Genomic DNA, 20,731 nt, shown 5'->3' on the forward strand with positions numbered 1-20,731 from the left:
TTTGTTTTAACGCCACTAATTTCTTTGACGCATTAATGCAACTTGCAATTTTTAGGTTGTTTTAGGTCATGCTAACTAAATAACGCTCCAAACTTGCGCTACATTTTGGAGAGGAAAAAACTGTCATGGCCATCGTCAAATGGTGTCCCTTGACCTCTGACCTCCAGATCAGTGAATGTAAATGGGTTCTATGGGTACCCACGAGTCTCCCCTTTACAGACATGCCCACTTTATGATAATCACATGCAGTTTGGGGCAAGTCATAGTCAAGTCAGCACACTGACACACTGACTTCATGTTATGATTTGAGCATATTGTTTTATGCTAAATGCAGTACCTGTGAGGGTTTCTGGACAATATCTGTCATTGTTTTGTGTTGGTAATTTATTTCCAGTCATAAACATATACATACATTTGCATAAAGCAGCATATTTGTCCACCCCCATGTTGATAAGAAGGAGCTGGACAAGATGAACCTGTCATGGGGAGAGGCCCCAACATGCTGCCAAGGACCGAATACAATGGAGAGAGCTCATTGAAGCCTTATGTCCCATAGGGGATGAAGAGGAATGATGATGATGATGTTGATAAGAGTATTAAATAGTTGAGAAATCTCCCTTTAAGGTACATTTAACAGATAAAAAATGTGTGATTAATCTTGATTAACTATGGACAATCATGCGATCAATCGCAATTAAATATGTTAATCGATTGACAGTCCTACTTTAAACATATTTCCAGTGATACAGTATCTTTGCAGTTTCACTTCAGTTTCATAAAAAGTTAAGAAATGAGTCATATCACATATTTCCCCATATTCTCCTCCTCCAATTTGCTAAAATTAGAAAAGTGTAAAAACTAAAAACCTGCAATAAAGTAAGAAAAAAAAACTAGAAATGAATGTGGAACTATAAGACGTGTTAAATTCAGTAAATAATTTGCATTTATATTTGGATTTGAATGCATTCCTCTGCACTCATGTTTCTCACAAAACAATTCTTCAATTTTTACAGCACCTTATTCTGAAATATCCACTTTAAAATGTTATTTTTTGTAGTCTTTTCCTTTCTTTTTAAGGAGGTAATAATTATAAGAGGTTAAAGACAAAAGATTTTTTTTTAAATTTAGTCATTTCAATTTTGAAGGATTTCAGTGCAACATCTTATATTCACCTATTAAAGTGCACACTCTTTTGTGCACATATGACTAATCTGATGGCTTCCACTATATATTCTTTACACAGTAGTGACCCTGCTGTCGTGACTCCTCTTCGGCATGCATTCCTGTACATATTTGCAGTCACAAAGTGTCTTCTTTACTACATTTCAGCGCCTGTTGAACTGTTTTGTGTGCGTTGTAGTCGCCGCGTTTGACCAGTAGGTGGGGACATGTTCAGTCATCCGACCACATCTCTCCTCCTGCAACTCTACCTTTACACAATAAAGCTTTTTCATTAAAATCCCCTCAATCAAAATGCTTTTTAAAAATTAGCATCAACAGGGTAAACTCAAACACCCTTTTTAAACTTTGACACTTTTTTTTCTGTGTCTTGTGTTGAAAAGAGAACAGATGTGTTCACGTCCTTTCTACAGATGGACAAACGGGTTGCTGGTCATGATTTCTGATTTCTTTTGGTGAAATTACTCAATTACTGTGTTTTTTTTTTAGTGAATAAAAATGTAGTTATTCCTCCCTTCTCTCCTGAGGCTCTCCTGGAGTGTATTTATTTGTCCTGCCTGAGAGCGCTTATCAGATGGCATCTTTTTCTGTGCGTGTGTGTGTGTGTGTGTGTGTGTGTGTGTGTGTGTGTGTGTGTGTGTGTGGCGTTCAGTGGGTTCTCTTTTGTTCAGTTCAGTAAGTATGTCTATGTGTGTGTTGACCTGATAATCTGTGTGCTTTATAGAGTGCTGTTCACACATCGGTCTCCACTCTGATCCCAAACCCAAACACAGCTTCCCCCCTCCTTTATCAACACACACGCACACGCACACACACACACACACCATGCTGTGATTACCAAATCACTCTTTTCCTCCATGCTACTTTTTTTTGGGTGAGCAGACAGAAGAAAAGTAAAAACCTGATTCGATTCAGCGCTAAAAAAAAAAACTTCTGTTACCATCACTTTGATTTATGATGCTGCATCATATTCTAGTAAATCTTTCTGCTTAATTTCCATAGCATGACCCATTTCTCTCTCTTTTTTTCCCCCCAGAGGCCAGTTGTGCTGATCACACACTGAATCCTACACAGATCCCAAACTCAAACACAGATTCTTTATCGGAGAACACACTCCCTCATAATCCCTGGATAACTACACCTGTGTAGTGTGTGTTTGTGTGTCCCACTCCTGTGTTAATTCTCAAACTGTGATCTTGTTGAACACAGCACTGTGGAAAGTATGATTTAAAGAATATTCTTCCTTTAGATTAAAAGGTTTTTAGTTGGTAAATACCTTGTTTTCTGTGAAACTCAGGAGATAAAAAATGAAAAAAATAGTGTGATACTACACAGCTGGATTAGTTATATTATACATATATTTAGAAAAATATTTAAAGTACATCCATGGAGCTTTTAGAAAAATGCCAAATAAAAGTATGGCTGAAAAAAAAACAAACAAAAAAAACATTATGATTGGGAATTCATTTAAAGAAATGTTGGCGGGTCCACAATGAATGTTTTGTTTATCTCTGTGGAAGAGATTTGACGTTTGGTTCCCACTTCTAACAAGGCTTGTGAGCCAATAGTATAACGACGAGAAAGAAAAAAGGATAAATGGCTGAGATTGATGATAATTGTCCGGCTACGACTTGTTGTGAAGTAAATGCAATGGAACGGGGAATGCGACAGGCAACAAAAGCTGTCAGTGTGTCAGTGTGCTGACTTGACTATGACTTGCCCCAAACTGCATGTGATTATCATAAAGTGGGCATGTCTGTAAAGGGGAGACTCGTGGGTACCCATAGAACACATTTACATTCACTGATCTGGAGGTCAGAGGTCAAGGGACCCCTTAGAAAATGGATATGCCACTTTTTCCTCAACAAAATTTTGCACATGTTTGGAGCATTATTTAACCTCCTTGTCGACAAGCTAGTATGACATGGTTGGTACCGATGGATACCTTAGGTTTTTTAGTTTCCAGTACCTTCACGCTATTTGAATATATGTCTATTCGGATTTAGAATATTCGTTGACAGCCTTAATTCCTCATGCTGCTAACATTTTCTTAAAAACGTTTTTGGCTTAAAGGTACGATTGATGGCTGCAGTTGCTCAACACTACACGAGACTCCAGTTCATCCTTTCACAAATAATAAATGAGTGAAAACGTGAACTAGCAGCCGTCAGGAAACATGACACGACTTCATTTAGCTCCATTTCCTGCTCTAACCAGGGGATTTTTTTCAGCGACGTCGACGAGGCGGAGTCGAAATAAATGTCTAATGATTAAATGGGGCGCACTGAGGTTTCCTTGTTGATGTCAATTACATCTTTAATTAGTGCATGTGTAATGTAAATACAGTCTGTTTTTGATTGCTCATGCGCCTCCTGTCCCACGGTAAAACAGATTTTCTCCCTCATTAGGCAGTCACTCCTTCAAGTGCCTCCTTCCCCAGGACCTGCCCCGGACGAGTTTGTGTGTGTGTGTGTGTGTGTGTGTGTGTGTGAGTGTGTGTGTGTGTGTGATAGCAAAAAAGAGGGAGCATATGGATGCATATGGAAAAAGTACTGTTAAGAATTTCACAGAAAAAGGTCTCACATTGGAAGGAAATTATGTTTAAAAAAGCACAAATTGTTCAACTTTTTAACAATCTAGTCTCTTTTCTTATCGACGCACCTCAGAAATCATGTAATCATCACCTTCTTTTATGCGTTCCAGTCTGACCTATTCTCTCCAGTCAAACTCTGAAGGCTCCTTTAGCTGCTGTCATTGTTGAAGATGTCATTATTTATGTCTCGTCATTATTCCCGGACTCTTGTGTGAATGCCGAGGCATATGAAAGGACCAGGACCGAGGCTGAAAAAATGTCCCTCAAACGCTGTGAAAAGACTGGATATTGTTTTCTGACGTTTGGAGGCTTTTATGTGAACACGAGCGGACTGCGTGGCGGACCGCGCTGTCTTCACGGGATGTAGGCGTGCAGGTGTGTTCGATGCATGCTCGCCACATTGTGGACTGTTAACCGCCTTTCTGCCAGTGGAAAGTTTGGAAAGTACAGCAGGATGCAGAAGATGGAGGAAAAGGACGAGAGAAAGACAATCCTGTCTCCCACAAAATTTCCATACAACTAAACTGCATTCTCAATTATGTTTCGAGGGAAACATATTTTCTCTTGGGGAAAAAGAGAAATCACATAACATGTATCAGCCATAAATAACACATTTATTACAAAAGCAAATATAAGTACAGCTAAATAACAATGTTTGTGCAGCTTAGTGTAAAAATAATAGTCCAGTGTTTTAAAGAAATACTATGATTAAATAATAAGCCTCCTTATATGGACTCTATGGAACTCAAGTTGTTGTATGTGGCACTTTATTGTCACATATAGTGCATATTGTTGTATTTTTAGTGTGCGACTATTCGCCGCTGTCCATGTCACATGGTTTCCACAGTCATGTGACAGGGGTCAGCGAAATATGTCGGGGCTGTTTTGGCACAAACATTGTACAAAAAGTAGTGAAAACGTTTAGAAGTGAAGCAACCACCCACGTTTGCTTGTATCCATAAAATTTTATTATCGATATTTTTTTTAAGTAATCAATACTAAATGAGTAGCTTGTGAGTATCGAATGTATCGATACCACAATATCTTTCCGCCCATCCCTACTCACAAGACATGAGTCATGGGGAAAGTCCTGTGTTTATTGGACCCATCTACCTCCCCTTCCACCCGCCAGTTGTGGACTTTCTCGCTTGTTATACTCTTTATAATGCCAATAACGTTATTTTTCCACGTAACTTTCATTAACGGTCGCTCGATATATTACGTCACCTGCTCCGTGCTTTGCTCGTTGTACTACGTCACTGCTACCGCCGTCCGCTGTTGTGTCTAGAAGGTAACCTACAAATTGCAAAATCTTGCAAAAACTGTTGCAAGACCTATCCTAAACTTAACTATTCAAAGTCAATGCCTAACCTTAACACTCCAAGGTCAATGCCTAACCTTAACACTTCAAAGTCAATGCCTAACCTTAACTATTCAAGGTCAATGCCTAACCTTAACACTTCAAGGTCAATGCCTAACCTTAACACTTCAAAGTCAATGCCTAACCTTAACTATTCAAGGTCAATGCCTAACCTTAACTATTCAAAGTCAATGCCTAACCTTAACTTTTCTAAGTCATATGCCTAACCTTAACCATTTTAGGTCAATGCCTAACCTTAACTATTCTAAGTCAATGCCTAACCTTAACACCTCAAGGTCAATGCCTAACCTTAACACTTCAAAGTCAATGCCTAACCTTAACTATTCAAGGTCAATGCCTAACCTTAACTATTCAAAGTCAATGCCTAACCTTAACTATTCAAAGTCAATGCCTAACCTTAACTATTCTAAGTCAATGCCTAACCTTAACCATTTGAGGTCAATACCTAACCTTAACTATTCCAAGTCAATGCCTAACCTTAACTATTCAAAGTCAATGCCTAACCTTAAACTATTCAAAGTCAATGCCTAACCTTAACTATTCAAAGTCAATGCCTAACCTTAACTATTCGAAGTTAATGCCTAACCTTAACCATCTCACGAGAGTTTCCCAAATTGTGGGTTACCATCTAGACACAACCCTGTCCGCTGACTTACAAATGTATTTGTGACACGTGAAAGACAAACATAATCCGCAACAAAATACCTTTTCCTCCAAACGTAATTGAGAATGCATTTTAGTTGTAAGGGAATGTCATTTTAGGCTGGAGAAAGCAGGACATAAGTCACAGAAGTGATAAAAAAACAGAGCCTCAGGGTGTTTCAAGACCACTGAAATGACGAGGAAAGGGAAACAGAGGGAGAAACAAGGCAAGTCAGCGAGAAAACAAGGGAGGAAAAGAGGGAGAGATGCCATGTGTTTGCACACCTGAGCCCTGAGAAAAGGAGGGAGAGGAGGATGAGGAGGAGGAGGAGGAGGAGGAAAGAGGGGGATGATGGGAGGGAATCAGTTCCACTACACGCCTCATTACCACCTATTCATCTGGAAGACATCTCTCCACAGATCCAGTGCTGGCTAACTCTCAGTGTCCCAGTGTTTGTGTGTGCATATGTGTGTGGGGGGGTGTTAGTGTGTGTGTCTGCATTTATGTAGGTCTGCCTTTGTCATTCCTAATAAGATAAATAGCTCCATAATGACCCATATGTACATTTTACCTCCCTGCTCTTTTCAAGCCCCTTTCTCTTCTCTGTGACTTCCCCTCTGCTGCCCCGCTCTTACTTTGAAGGCTGTGACAGTAATTAAACCCCTTTAACATGACAACACAAGTGCTGCCGTCGTCTTAGGGATAATGGAAGTTGACGTACTTGTATTGCAAGGTCTCTCATAAGGCCAATTTATGCCTTTTCCTATTAATCGCAGCATTGAATATGGGTCTTAAGAACAACCGAAAGCCACTCAATCAAACAAATGGCCAAGGACAACAGATGGGGTTCAATGCTAATATTGTCCATACAGTATGCTAATGCAGATGAATGAAAGTCTTTATAAATTGTAGTTCAGTGGTCTTTAAAGTCATCAGAGTGAAGGTCCAGAGTGGGAGAGGCCTTGACAAATGTAAAGTGAATGAGACAGAAGCATCGCGGATCAGGGAGTCCTGACGTGCGTACATGTACTATTGTATTCAAATTGTTGCTATGTCTTCATTGTTTAGGATCTCCCCTGGCTTACTGTCTGCACACCAGCAAAAGTTACTCACAGGTCCTCACTATACAGATGCCACTGGAAGCATACAGTAGTGGAACTTGGTATGCTGACCAGACAATAAGCGATATTCAAACAAAAGCATTTGTCTGAGTCAAGACCACCTAAACCGAGACCACCTAAACCGAGACCAAGTCAGGACCAAGACCACAATGTATCGAGGACGAAACAAGACCAAAAGTTTGAGGGGTTGAGACTAAGTCAAGACCAACACCAGAGTGTATCGAGGCCGAGACATGACCAAAAGTTTGAGGGGTTGAGTCCAAGTCAAGACCAAGACAAAGACTTTGAGGGGTTGAGACCAAGTCAAGATCAAGACCAAGTCAAGACCAAGAACAGAGTGTATCGAGGCCGAGACAAGACCAAACGTTTGAGGGGTTGAGACTAAGTCAAGACCAAGACCAGAGTGTATCGAGGCCGAGACAAGACCAAGACTTTGAGGGGTTGAGACCAAATCGAGACAAAGACCAAAGTGTATCCAGGCCAAGACAAGACCAAGACTTTCAGGGGTTGAGACCAAGTCAAGACCAAGACCAAGACTTTGAGGGGTTGAGACCAAGTCAAGACCAAGACCAAAGCAGGGCAAGACCAAGTCAAGACCAAGGCAGGGCAAGACCAAGTCGAGACCAAGACCAGAGTGTATCGAGGCCGAGACAAGACCAAAAGTTTGAGGGGTTGAGTCCGAGTCAAGACCAAGACCAGAGTGTATCAAGATAGAGACAAGACCAAGACAGGACAAGACCGAGTCAATTGACTTTTATGTGTGGTGATTTCCCTTTGTTTTCTAGGATCAAACAAACACTAAGGAGCTGAAATCAACTTAAACCGTCTTGGTTGCATGTGAAGCAGGAAGTTGAACATCCTATCACATTAATGATGTTAACAAATACATCAGACCATGCACAGGCAATTTAGTGATATCCCCGCAGTTGTGGTCTTGACGAGTACTACAACCTTACGATCTACAGTACTTTGGGGTCTATTTCTGCTGGATCAACTTGTGTCTATGAAGTGTGAATCTATTGTGAACTTGTAAAGTATAAAAAAAAATACTATATTTATTGGAAATTTACTTCAAATGAATGTTTGATTTGATTGGTCTATGTTGTTGGTAAGTAAGTAGTGAGGGGGAGAGGAAAAAGGATGGCGGGAAATAGAAAGACTGTCTGCTGATATACAATATTTGGGATACACAGATACAAGATAGCATACATTAGTATAGTCCAAGGGTCAGCAACCTTTACTATCAAAAGAGCCATTTTAGGCAATCATTTTTTTTATAAAAAATCTGTCTGGAAACCGCAAAACATTTGATCATTGTGATGAAGGTAACACAGCTTATAGTCTAAGTATATAGTATATAAGTCTAATGCAGTGAGGGCCAAAGAGCAAATGTACCACGGAGTATTAGGGCCACATTGAGGGAAAACACATCTGAAATTTACAGAATAAAGTCGTAATATCACGGAAAAAAAAGAAAAGAACACGTAAAATGTGTACTTTATAATATGATGACTTTATTCTCATAATATTACGACTTTTTTCTCTCTTAAACTTATGAATTTATTCTCGTAATATTACGACTTTATTCTCATAATATTACAACTTTATTCTCGTAATATTACAATTTTATTCTCATATTAGGACTTTATTCTCCTAATATTAAGATTTTATTCTCATAATATTTACGACATTTTTCTCTTAACTTATGACTTTATTCTCATAATATTACAACTTTATTCTCGTAACATTACGACTTTATTTCTCATAATATTACGACTTTATTCTTATAATATTACGACTTTTTTGTCTTAAACTTATGACTTTATTCTCATAATATTATGACTTTATTCTCCTAATATTACGATTTTATTCTCATAATATTATGACTTTATTCTCATAATATACAATTTTATTCTCGTAATATTATGACTTTATTCTCATAATATTACGCCTTAATTCTCGTAATATTATGACTTTATTCTCGAAATCTCGTACTGTCGCACCGTCGCACCATCGCACCGTTGTACAGGTTGCTGACCCCTGGTATAGTCATTAAAGGGATAGTTCAGATGTTTTGAAGTGGGGTTGTTTGAGGTACTTATTCATAATAGGTGTATTACTTAGTAGATGACGGTCTGCGTGGCTCCAGCATCAAGAAACAGACAAGAGCACTGACACCGGAGCAATGTACTGCTGTGGACAGGTACGGAAGCAAAACGTATTTTAGCCACATAAAAGAAAGGTTGACAGGTTGATGTATATCCATTTAAATGTACGCTATATGTAGAATATTTTTAGAACGGTGAACTGAATTGAAAGTGAAACGTATCTACACTGTTTGTGCCGTCAGAAAGGAGAAGGAAAGGGCTGTCTGACGGCAAGATAATGCGGGTGAAAATATTCTAAATAAAGCGTACACTTTTAATTGAGTAAAATACAACCATAAAGCATCCGATTCCACATCTAAATGAGCTGCAATCATGCACTTAATATGCTTGTAAAGCAAGACAATTGTGGGAAGAAGAGCTCTTAAAAATATTGGAGATATGGCTGCTGAAACGGTTTGAAGATGCTGCACTTCTGAAATGCTTCCAGTGGACATCAGAACCACGATGGAGAGACGTGACCAAGTCGCGGACTCCCCAGACCTTTTTTCCCCTAAAAAATCAGCACAAGCAAGACAGTTTGAAATTGATCAACTGCGCAGATTTGCATGTGAAAAAGCTCCACAAGCAAAAAGTGGCGTTCACACCAAAGTATAAAGTCACTATCACTAATTTACTTGCTGCACGAAGATCAATCAAAGCTTTGTTACACTCAGTAAATCTGTCTTCATTCACTCTTGTCTCCCTGTTTGTGTGTTGACATCTTTGTGTGTGCACCGCCACCCATATGCATGTGCACATTGGTGTGTGTCGTACAGCTGGCAGCCTTGCAGACAGGTGGGCAGGCAGCACTTCCCTTCCAAAGAGTCGTAGCCTCACAAATGTTCCCTCCTCCCTCCTTCCCTCTCGCTCCTCCCCCGCGCTGCTGCCGTCCTCCTCGTCTCGTTAGCTGCTGTTTTTTAATGCGCCGTCCCAATCTGGAGGGACATATGTAGTCGCACATTCCCCCCCGCCATCCCCCCTCGTTTGGGCTCCTAAGAAATTGTCCCACATAAACGTCGCAAATTAGTGAGACCAAATGGCCTTTTATGAATTCTTCTGTCACCAAAACGATTTCAAATGGCCGCTTTTATTTCCTCTCTGATGTACATCTGTTAAAGGAAATAAACAAGAACACAACAACAGATTTTGTGCATGTGAGCACGCGCTAGTGTACACAAGGAGCGAGATGAACAATGTGTCCCGTGTGTGTGCTCAGATGTCTAAACTTTTATACTTTATTGTGGCATTTTCTACAAAATAAAAAGAGTGACATTCCCAACGGAGATGTTCCTGTCTGGATTTCCTTCCCAAACGGAGCTATTGTGTCGGAGCGAAAGGCACACACAATGTCACCCCACCAGCTTGAGCATTTGTCCGTACGAGTGTGTGTGTGTGTGTGTGTGTGTGTGTGATGCAGACTATCGTGCCAGAGCCCTCTGCCCCTCTCTCCATCTGCTGAAGCCCCCCAGGCTGGACCAAGGTCACTCCTCTCCTCTCCTTTACCATGGATGTGGATCTGTGTGCACATTGTTACTGCACATGCATTAGTGTGTTTGGGTGTGTTGAAAGAAACTGCTGTAGGAGACACTTATAGAAATACATAATCTCATTACACGTTAAGTGCTCCTTATTAGAGTTGATATTTAATATCATTAGTAAGGTTAGCTGACTGAAAATAGTTTGAGTCACCCTGATGTGCCGGCTGGTTTTTTATTCACATATTAAAGCCTGCATGAATGGAAATCTACAGCCGACAGTTACAATAATCTGTAACATTTTTAATTACAATAAAATATGTTGTTAGCAGAGCAAACATGCCAGACAAGACAAACCGGCACCTCAAATCTCCAGACAACACACAAGCCAGACTGGAAAGCAAACATTGACAGAGCGCTGCTCCTTCTCTCGGTCTAAGACGTGCCTTTTTTCCCTCCAGAGGGAGCCGACTGGGCACACTGCCAGCCACTGTAGTCCACTTAGCCGCTAATAGCTCACATAAGCACTGCACGCTCACACACGAGCAAAGACACAATGACTATTACAGTATGTGCACACGCAGACATGATAAGTATTATACCAAATAAAACAAATAATCAGGTAAATGCAGGCTAAGAGAGGTGTGTTTTAGCAGCACTTTACTTGCCGGCTTGGGGGAATATAAGAGAAACAGGCCTAATGCAGAGCAGGGACGAGCTTTGACTTGTGCTCACAGAGAGATACATAAGGCCTATAGGTGACGCTCGGAGCACCATAACAGGGGAAGATTGTTGTTGCATCTCCTTAAAGGTGCAGTGTGTAACATCTGTCCAGAAGTTCAGTTTAAAACATTAAAAAAAATGAACTAAGTTGTCCACATTTCCAATTTCGATTTAAACATTTTTTTCAGCACTGACTGTTATGCTGTTTTTAGAGAGATTGGGGGCGCAGCGAGGCTAAATGTGAATGATTCTGCACTGGCCTGGCGGGGGTTTGAAAATGTTTTTTATCTACAAAAGGGGGGCCCCCACAGAAAAGGTTTGGGAACCACTGTGTTCAATAATTTTAACACCCTGACAATTGTCTTTTACACTTTCAAATTCTTCTTTAAAAAGCTACATGCGTGATGTAATTTTAAAATGTATCACTCTAAGGCCATATGATCAAATTTAAATCATTTATCTAATATTAGGGCTGTCAAAGTTAACGTAATAACAGCGCGTTTTAACGCCACTAATTTCTTTAAGGCATTAATACAAATTGTGATGGTATCATACGAAACTAGAAAAACCTCCATTGGTACCCACCATGTCATACTAGCGAGAAGAAGGTTAAATAACTTTTGGCGGGGAAAAACTGGCATTTTCAAAGGGGTCTCCTTGACCTCTGACCTCAAGATATGTGAATGAAAATGGTTCTGTGGGTACCCACGCTTCGCATCGGGGTCCACCTCCAACTTGTGTCGCCCTGAAGGGGTTTATTTCACAACAATGACCCACTAGCTGTTCATTATCACGCTTATTACACAGCTACTTACATAAGATATCAATAATTTTGACATAAAAATGTAAAGAGTCCGACATCTGAACTGCGGGCCATAGCAACGGTCTGTAATACATAGCAACAGTCTGCTATAAAGAAATAACAGACAGTAGAACGCCGTGATTGACCAATCAGAATTGAGTATTCAACAAAGCCTTGTAATAACTTGCCCAGCCCTAAAACAAACTATCAAATGGTACACGGTTAGTGGCGCAGTAAACCACACAGATGGGGAATGTAAACTACAGGCCGACGCCCACACTTGAAGAATACAAGATAGCAGCGTTATTTCCACCAACTCAGAAAGTCTGATTGAATTTTGCCCTGCTGTTATTTAATAGTTGGCTTTTTAAATTTAATATTTTATGACTATACAACCAGATTCCACTGTTATCAGGCCATTAAATAGCCGTTATCAGTCGCTATAAGCACCATAGATGTGGGCCAATAGGGGCCTAATACACCTCACGACGTAGTAAAACTGAATGAAATGTTACGTTTTGAACAAAACAGCTTCTTTAGGTTTAGGTCAACAAAAACACTTTTGGGGGAGACATTGTGTTTTAGAAGTGAAACGTAACACTTTTGAACAAGAAAACCCTGTGATCAGCAACTAACTTCATCTCTGCTCCTGTCAAAAGGTCGCTAGAGGTCCACTGTCATGATCTTTTATACCTTCTTTCGATGACCTACCTTGTGAATAGATGATTAAAACCTACTAGTGGGTGCAGTAGCCCCTACTGACCCACATCTATGGGGCTTATAGCGACTGATAACGCCTATTTAAATGGCCCTGACAACAGTCTAATCTAGTATTGACCCAGTAGTAGAGGTGGAATGCTGACCCCTATTACTGTGGAGCATACGGCCACTTCTTACACACTGCACCTTTAAAAGTGTAATATTATAAACTATTTCACCTTAAAGGATGCATTCCTCATCCTGGTTTTAATGCGACTATTCCTATTTTTCCATTCAATGACAAGATGTTCCACCTCTGAACAGACCGGGATGCTTCATGGCTGAATGCTCTACAAGCGCCGCACTGAGAGTCCTCCACAAGAAAAAAGAAGAACCAGCATAACAAAATAGTTGCCATTGATGCACTCTCAGAGCTGAATAATGCCTTTATATGACTGGAAACTCATTCCTAATTATTTTAATTATAAAACATAATTATAAAATCACCAGTTGTCTAAAGTGAAGTGCTTCTGATTCCCCGGCTGGTACCTACAGTCTGGCGGACAGCGGAGTCCAACCTGCTCTTCTTTCATCGATGATGAATGAGAAACTGGAGAGGAGCCAGGGGTTGAGCTCTTTTTGTCTTTTCTAATTAATCTATTCAGCGCACCAGCCACAAAGTAACAGCCTTTTTTGTCACGCTGAGGTTATTAAAAAAAAGAAAAAAGCTTGTAAAAGCCTCGGGTCAGAGAGGAATGTAGCAGACAGTGTGTATGTGTTCACACTGGCTGAATGCATGTGTTTAGATACAGGGTGGGTCTCAAGGTGAGACTATCTCCTCCCTTATCTGCTGTGTCTTCAAGGTGTACTGTTGATTGGTCGATAGACACACACACACACACACACACACACACACATACACACACACACACACACACACACACAACGTACACACAGCCGTGCACGTTTTATTCATTAGATTGAGATTTGCCATCTTCTGATCTGTAATATCTGGACCATACTCGCTCCAACATTTACACTTAATGGTTAAAAATAACAAAAGAAATATATACATATATATATATATGCACTTACATTGTATAATGGTTACTGTAAATCCTGTATACATGCAGCAGATCAGTAATCTGATTCCTTATTTTGGAAGTAATGTCTACTTCTTTTAACTGTAGTAGTGATTGGTAGTAGTAGTTTACCTTACTGCCCCATGTGTCTGAATTAGGCCCCCTGCGGTAATCGGTGTTACAACAGTGTTCGGGCACACACTGATTACATTACTTGCCAACCGGCATAACTTGCCTACTGTCGTTTTGCATTTTTTTTACCAAAATAAAAACCCATTTATTTCATTTTTTGCGTATCTGGCGTCATGTTTATCAATACATAGCCGGACGACGGATGCTACAAACTGAAAGTGAAAGTGTCTCCTCCCTACACACAGTAGCAGGACTCAGATATCACACACGGGACGAGAGAAAGTTGACGGACAAGAACGATGGCGGAAGATTTGGTGTCAAAGCGAAGATCAAAATTGCCTATTTGCAAATACTCAAATGAACAGAGGTGGAAAATACTTCAGGTAGACTCGCGATATCAGACAATACAGAGTTCTACACCGACTGTCTGGGGATTTCTAAATGCAAAATTGTTGCTAGAACGGCGGCTAGAACGGCGGCTAGAACGGCTGCGAAAAAACTTACGCCCCTTAATTGTCCTGGAGTTGGACAGGCCAATCACAACTGTTTATCTACTTGCGTGGGGATGTACGAAGATGCCATGTTGGGGATAACGGGGTCGAGATCCTGGAGGAATAGAACCTGTGACGGCAAAGACCGTTTACTGGTGGGAAGGAGAGCTCTTTAATTGTTTCCACCCAGTTTTAGCAACACATCAGAGAGATTGTCTTCAGTCTCTAGTTGAGCAAAGCGTTTATAGACTGACTTGTGAGTTCAGCATTATTTTTCAATAGAAGTTTGTGTCGCTAACATTATGATCTCTTCTTTAATCCCACTGCTCTGCTGTTAGCAGCATTACTTTCCCTGTCTAAAGCCTTTGTCAGGCACAGGTGTAGATGTAAAAAGAACATCACAAAGCCCAGTTACGTGTTTACTTCTTTTACAAGATGGAAACTGGGATTATCAAATGCATTTAAAGGTCCCATATTGTAAAATGTGAATTTTTCCCGTCTTTTTTTTTATTATAAAGCAGGTTAAGTGCTATATAAATACTGGTGAAAGTATCTAAATGCTCCAATCCACAGAGAAATCCACACATCTCATATTCAGAAACTGTGCCTTTAAAACAAGCTGTCAGGATTCTGTCCATTTGTGATGTCACAAATACACAATATATTGATCATTTCACAGCTTTAAACTTCTAAATGTGTCCTAGTTTATTTCTGGTTGAAATGTATGTGACATCAGCTGACAGGAAGTAAACATGAACCCAAGCCGTTGCCTAGCAACGCAATTTGTTGCAGTTTTCGTTGAAAATGCGCTAAAACAAAGCGTTTCAGACAGAGGGTAAATACAGACATATTCAGACAGACATTATGAGGAAAATAAAGTTTTTTTAACATTAAAACATGTTCTAGTAAAAACCGAATATACAAGTATGAACCTGAAAATGGCCATTATATGGGCCCTTTAAAAAAAATCACTGTAAACTGGTTACTTAAATACATGTAAACACACTGTATGGTTGATAAATCTCGGCTGTCTTTGCTGTGGACCTTGCAGAGTGGAAAGTGAACAATGCTGCCTGCAAGGTCACATTATGAATAAGGAAGGCGTCGTGAACGTTTAAATCAAAGTCGTAAGTTACAATTGATTCTTGGAAGTTAAAAGAGGAATAGTTAGTGATCATTTTCTCTTTTTCATTCCATTTTTTGGGAATTTTGTCCATCTACTCTAATGTTTCCGTTAAAATTCAATTTAATTCTCCAGTTTTCATGGAAAAATCTATATATTTAGCAGGTTATCCAGGGAGGCAAGACACATGAGTTAAAATAGTCTGTGTTGAGACTTACCACACACACAACACAAACACACACACTCACACACATACACACACACACTCACACATAGTTATCCATGTCATTAGAGCAGTTCCTCCTTCCCTGTGTGCCTCCTTGCCCATAACTACGGCTCCAGGCAGATGTTGAACACCGAGCAAAGTCAAAAGGTGTCTGGTCCAGAGAAGGGCAACTTTCACTCACTCACACTCACACACACACACCCACCACCACACACACACACACACACACACACACACTCATTGATGTGCACTGTACAAATGTTCCACATACAGAAACATATGGAAGCATATTGACGACAAAAGATTTGAATGAGCACAAAACAAATGGGGGTGGTTGGGTTTACTGTGATCTGATATAACTCCTTGTGGGATTAAAAGATAATGTTTCAAACAAACAAACAAGAAAATAATAAAATAAAATGACTATGGGCTGTGGCTACATTCAGAAAGATTTTCAGGATGGGCAGGAGCAAAATCCAACATGCCATAATGAATAAACTACGTGATCGTAAGGGGATCAGTTGGATCGCCAGAACTTGAATTTAAATCTACAGGGCATTGTATGCTAAAAGCACATGGGCTTAAAATCATAGTGTATATAAAAAGAGGGACGTCACTGTGACGTCACTCGTTAAAGTTAAAGAGTCATTTGTTTGTTCTATTGCAACATCAGCGCCCAGCAGCAGAGCTACGATTCTGGTCCATTTTGGACTGAATGTGACTACCGGACGCCAGTAAAACGGCCGCCTAAAAAGAGCCTGACTAAAGTAAAACTAAATGATTTCTATTCTATTCATAATCTACCGAAATGGCCTGTGTTGAACAATAAAAGATAAATATAATTAGCATTTTCGGCAATTGAGCCAATGGCAACACACAACCGCACCTTCAGTGTATACTGCGCATGTGTTATACCCCATACCCCAAGACCCATGTCCACCTGTCCCAGCATCCTTCAATAGGCCTTGATCTTGGTTTTTGTCCGTCGTCATCTTGGTTTTTTGCAACCAGAAGTGACATGAGAGGGTGGAGTGAAGTACAATCGAACTCTGAATACAGACATTTTTAGGTGACTCAAAATGTTACAATTACTTTAAAGAACTGAAAACACAAATGGTTAAAGGCAAAAACGCGGACAACGCCGTGGTAGCGACCTGTCAATCACAAGGTAGCCCCGCCCTAAAGCATCCCCTGCTTTATGGTCTATCTGACTCTAAATGGGACCATCATTTACTAAATGAACATCAATGCTGTATTGAAGAAGACTTAAAAAACTAGCAATTGAGACCATAACTCATGTTTACAATGTTTACTGAGGTAATAAGAATCAGAGAGAAGAGGCTCATTTCTCATAGACGTCTATAGAACCAGAGGAGTTCGCCCCCTGCTGGCTGGTAGAAAGAATGCAAGTTTAAGGCACTTCAGCATTGGCTTCACTTTACGAACGGGATTTGCCGCTTGTTTAAAATATGTTGGTTCTAAATAGTCTAAAAAAGTGCAGACTTTATCTCTGAAAAAGAAATGGACCCTGAACCATCCAGATGTTGGGTGTTCTGTTGCAGCTTGCTAGTCAGAATGGTTGGAACTCTTACGGGCTCAGAAGCTGCCAAAACAGCTGGAGAGAATCGAGAGCACACAAATCTAGAAAACATGCACACATAAATACACACACATAGAAACTTCTAGAAATGCACCTGCTAGTTTGAAATACACACACACCACACACACACTGCTCTGCATACAGAGAAAATGGCACCTTACTCTTGCAGCTGTTAGCCAAGCACTTCCATGCCAACCAACCCTGCCCCACTGGAACGTGGAGCGAGGGAGTGTGTGTGTGTGTGTGTGGTGTGTGTGTGTGTGTCCGTTGGACACTCTTTAAAGTAGAGAGTTGCCCGAGCAGAGTAGGTTGAGCGGACCGAAGACAGCAGATAATGGAGGGGCATCTGTGTGCCAAGGACTGCACACTCAAAGTCACCCACGACACACACACATACACAGGCACGAGTGCATACAAACAGCACACACATACATAACCACCTGAACACACACAGCCCTGCCCACACCATATACATTTTCTGTCCTTGTCTGGTTCTATTTATCATTTCTAACATTTATCTGAAAGCTTTTTCCAAGATGTCTTTCTCTCTTTTTTCTATCTCTCTGTCCCCTTTTCTCCTCTTTCCTTGTGTTTCTCCTCTGCTCTCTCTCTCGTTCTCGTCCTCCCCTCCCTCTCTCCACTCATGTCATATCTCCCTTCATTTCACATATCTTGAATTAGCTGCAGATAGCCTTAAGTACCCCGCAGTCCACTTCAGATATGGCCCTTATTCACCGATGGACAGATATACAGTATGTGTGTGGGGTGAAGAGGGCAGTGTGTTTGGGGGCACGCACACTAAAAAGGGCTTAATGTGGAGTTGTCTGTGTAAAAGGGGCCATCGATGGTGACTACATCGCATACAGCATATCTTTTACAGTATATAGGTCATAGGGGAGGCAAAGTCCCTGCCCTTCTGGTGCCCACATGGGACCTTATTTCGGGAAAAATATGTACGGTAGAGACAAAACATTTTTATGTTTGAATCGTGGCATGAATTACACATTTGATGTTTGTCATTTAAGAGTACAGCGTGTAGGATTTGGTGACATCTAGTGGTGTGGTTGCAGATTGCACCAACTGAATACCCCTCTGCACACATCCTCATTTTCCAAGACTGCGGTCACGCAAGCCGCCGAGTTTCCTCTTAAGTAGTGCCGTGTCAACTCCTCACAGAAAAACATATCCAGACAGACAACGTCTAAGGGGCTAACGTTACTACACAATATATAAACTAATTCGGACCCCAAAATGTGATGCTAACGATAGCTGATGTGAACATATAAGGTTAGCAAGTGCATATCAGCTATATCGCCATCTTCATCGTATCCTAGCTGCTGGGTGATCTTCAAGCTATATACTGTTCCTCATTTGTTATTGAGGTAGTGTTTGGTTGTTTATTATTGGGTGTTGACAAGGAGACGGCACATTGTTATTTTGAAACGCCGATAGTTTGAAAAAAATATATTTATTATTTACATAAATTCCACAGTTGTAAATCCTCTGAAATCGAGGTTCGTCCGAATATTTGTCCACTTGCAAGAATTTTCCGCAGGGGTGTGCAAGCATTCATAAGAACCCACAAAATCAGTTTTTACAGATTTTTGTGTAAAGTTTCGGACGAAAATCCGTGCTTGGTGTGAAACGGCTTTAAGTCTTTCTAATTACGTATTTTCACAGTCTTATACTGTTTTACGACTTTCTTGATTTCAAAATTATCTTTTAAATTGACCAACATCGTATGTGTGATTCATGGTGCAATTCAAACGGAATCAACAAATTATTTGTCTCTCGCCGTTGACTACTGTTCATATTTTTTCCGAAATATGGTCCCATAGTGGTCCACCGGAAGGGGCGCGACTAAGCCTCTCTATAACAGTCAATCAAGCTTTACTGTTCACTCTAGACTCTGGTTTGCTGCCGAGTCATAGATGATAGTCTTACGGTAAACACTTGACATAAACATGTAATTTTTTTATTTTTTTGAAGGTAAGAAGCACCATTACCTGAATGGAAATAGAAGTGCTGACAGATAATTAATTCATGACTAACATCTACAGTTATATATACTGCAAATGACTTCCCCGAATCATGTCATGGAACAGGTTTTTAGATATACGCTGACGATACAATTATGTATCCGGTTGAACTTTGCCGTTAGTTTCTACCGTGCTGTTGCAGCGCTTACAGTTGTACACTTACAATGGCATCATTTGAGAACTCATGTCTAACCTAAAACTAGTTATGAATGCCGCCCTATGTGGAATTGGTCCATGCTATGCACGTTTCCCTATGAAAATAAAGATTAATCATATTATTGTTTTAATCAGGTTTCCTTTATAACTTATAGTAAAATACAGTTAACTTATAGTGAATACAGTTAAGGATAAAAAAAGCTTGTTTGCAAAGATAATACACAAAACAATGGATAAATATAATTTGTATCATTCATTACTGTCAGTTTAATCAGGAAACAGTGTGCATCTGTAAGTGGACCGACTCCCATAAGGTTTGTGTTAATACCATCCGCAAATCTGTAGCGTTTCAGTTCTGATGTGCAGATGAAATAAAAGGCCTCCTGCCATAATTGCCCGTCTGTTAAACAGCCTCCCGTTTTGATTCAAGGAAATACATTTTACAGTGTGCGTCTCAGTTGGATGATGTGCTGTATGTTTATGTGTTGCCAAAGTGTTTCCAAGCATCTGCACTGTACGCTAGTACACTCACTGCAGGATAGATTATCAGCCAAAAAACAGGTTTGATTTACACAAATTGAGTACCAGAGCTCACAATGATAGTTTTAATTCTCAAAAAAAGAACATTTTGAAAATGTTAGTGTGAGTAAAAGTCACAAATTAAGTAAATCAGTAAATTCCAAACATTACAGGCATCCCAAATATGAGTGCAGCGGTCCAGGTTGAATGCCCTGAATATAGACACAAAAACTGTAAAATGACCATGCATGCACTATTGGCAAGAGATGACATTTTTTGCATCTTTTAATAAACTATACATTCTGACATGTAGGAAGCACAGAAACGGTCTGATCATTTGTGATAGGCTTTCCAAAAAACAATACATGTATCTCCAAACATAGAATAAGATTCCCCTTCTTAGGCCGATGTTATTTATAAAAACTAGGGTGCTAAATCCATTTAAATATCGTGAAAAGTCGCAATTTATCGCAAATTTGTATCTGTTCAAAATGTAACTTAAAGGGAGATTTGTCAAGTATTTAATACTCTTATCAACATGGGAGTGGCATAAAGTGGGCATGTCTGTAAAGGGGAGACTCGTGGGTACCCATAGAACCC

At 40.1% G+C, this 20,731-nt stretch overlaps 1 long non-coding RNA gene across 1 annotated transcript; it reads right to left on the reverse strand.

Moving 5' to 3' along the window:
- Nucleotides 1-1,008: 1,008 nt before the first annotated feature.
- Nucleotides 1,009-12,886, reverse strand: LOC119483353. The gene is made up of 3 exons (XR_005205657.1): nt 12,772-12,886; nt 12,122-12,123; nt 1,009-1,022 (listed from the first exon to the last, which is right to left on the reverse strand). It is a non-coding gene; the product is annotated as an uncharacterized LOC119483353 (long non-coding RNA).
- Between the last annotated feature and the right edge of the window lie 7,845 nt (nt 12,887-20,731).

The sequence above is a fragment of the Sebastes umbrosus genome, chromosome 24, assembly GCF_015220745.1.
Source record: "Sebastes umbrosus isolate fSebUmb1 chromosome 24, fSebUmb1.pri, whole genome shotgun sequence".
Taxonomy (NCBI): Eukaryota; Metazoa; Chordata; class Actinopteri; order Perciformes; family Sebastidae; genus Sebastes; species Sebastes umbrosus.